This window comes from Vicia villosa, unplaced genomic scaffold, assembly GCF_029867415.1.
Source record: "Vicia villosa cultivar HV-30 ecotype Madison, WI unplaced genomic scaffold, Vvil1.0 ctg.000113F_1_1, whole genome shotgun sequence".
Taxonomy (NCBI): domain Eukaryota; kingdom Viridiplantae; phylum Streptophyta; class Magnoliopsida; order Fabales; family Fabaceae; genus Vicia; species Vicia villosa.
In genome coordinates, this window is record NW_026705021.1 from 294,471 (window position 1) to 296,387 (window position 1,917).

Sequence of the window (1,917 nt, forward strand, 5' to 3'; positions counted from 1 at the left end):
ATGATGAAATTGGGTGAATAATATAACTATGATGTGTTGTTATTTGAGATGTAATAACATTTGTTAACTGTGATGAGACTCACCCTTACTGTTGACATTTTCAGATTGAGGATAGCTGCTTTCGACTTGGTGAGGATTAGCTCATAAGTCAGTGTATTAGTGTAGCGTCAGGTGTCATGCTCTAATATTGTAACACTGGGGGAACGCTAGTTTAGAGTTTATGATGATACTCTATTGTGCTGTTATTGTATTGAATTCTGTGGGATATTGCATAGATGGTGTTATGCTTATCCGTATGATGAATTTTCCGCTGTGTTAACATGAGATGTTTATGTATTATGATGAATTGTCCCTTAGTGAAAGCATGACAATGAATTTATGATAAATTTGTTATAATTGGAATTGTGGCACCCTTGTTTTCATGTTTTACTCTGAATTATTTTATTAATTTCCGCGGGGTTTAGAAGGGTGTTACATTAAACACTATCTGAAGTCATGCGTTAAAGCTCAAACTTCTGTTGATCCTGCTTGGATTCGAGGAAGAACTCTTCCATCTCTGGATGAGTTAAGAAAGAAGGAACAGAAGAAGAAAGAAAAGAAACTGAAGAGAAAGGCCACAGAAGAAAGCCCTGATTCTAAGCAAGCAAAGAAGCAGAAGAAACCCAGAGAGTCTCTCAAACATAAAAGAACTGATGAACAGCTTGAGAAGCTCATTCATAAAATTTACCATTCTTCTGACCGTCCCCCTCAGAAAAAGCCTCCTCCTTCTGTCACTCCATCTTCTTCCATAACCACAAACAAAAATCAACTACTTCTTCCTACACCTGTTCTAAACCCTCAACCACAAAATGCTATCTCTCCCCATTTTCCTTCTGAAAATATTCTCTCAACCACCTCCACCACAGATTCTTCATCTTCTACCACCCTTGCTTTGTTCTCAAGAGAATCAAAACCCTATAGTCTTCTTTACCCTGACTATTGTTTCACTTTCAATCCTCCTGAACCCTCTATTAATGCTTGCTATGACTTGTGGATGTATAAGGTCAGAACTGGATTGGAGACTCTGAAAGCTGCTCATGAGTCCAAGATGGATCATGTCGTTCTTTGCAAGTTGTGGAAAGTCTTTAAGAAGGATATTCAAACTGATTTTCTGAACATCTAGAAGAGATGCTCAGCTGTAGCTCCTGGATCTTCTGGTTACTCCTTGGAGTTAGATGATGGTAAGTATTATCACCCCATCGGGAGTTGGAAATCTCTTGAAGAGAGAGAATTTGTTGATGAGCTTGAAGAGGTGCATCCTCTTGCTATGGTTGTGTGGAAGCCTTCTCTCCACGTTCTGACTGGAGATTTTATGTTCTTATTCAACTGGTTAAGGGAGATTCCCTCTGCTAAGGCACCAGATATGGTATATCCAGAAGTAGAATACCCATCAGAACCTGCTGCTCCTACACCTCCGAAGAATTTAGCTGAAATTCTTCTGGCTTTAGAGAATTCAGACTCTGAAATCCCTTCTACTGTTTATGCTGAAGATGCTTCTGAGGCAGAAGCTGATGCTGAGAAACAAGCTATAGAGAATCATCTTGATATGCAATCTCCTCTTAAGGAAAATCAAGCTGATGTTCTCATGGTCGATGTTGCTGCTGAGACTCCTCTTCTGGACAATAGCTTTGATGCTTCTTCTGCTGGACCTTCTGTTCTGATGAACACCATGAAGGCTCTTCAACAGAATCAAGCTGATCTTGCTTCTCGTCTGGATAAGCATGAGGAAACTCACAATGAGTTCAGATCTTTTATGAAGACGCAGACAGAAAGCACTGCTGAGATTCAAAACCTTCTGGCCAAGATAGCTTCTAAGCTAGGCTAGTCGTAGTGTGTCTTAGTCTTAGATGTCTTCTTGTTTCTTGCATCTGTTTCTTG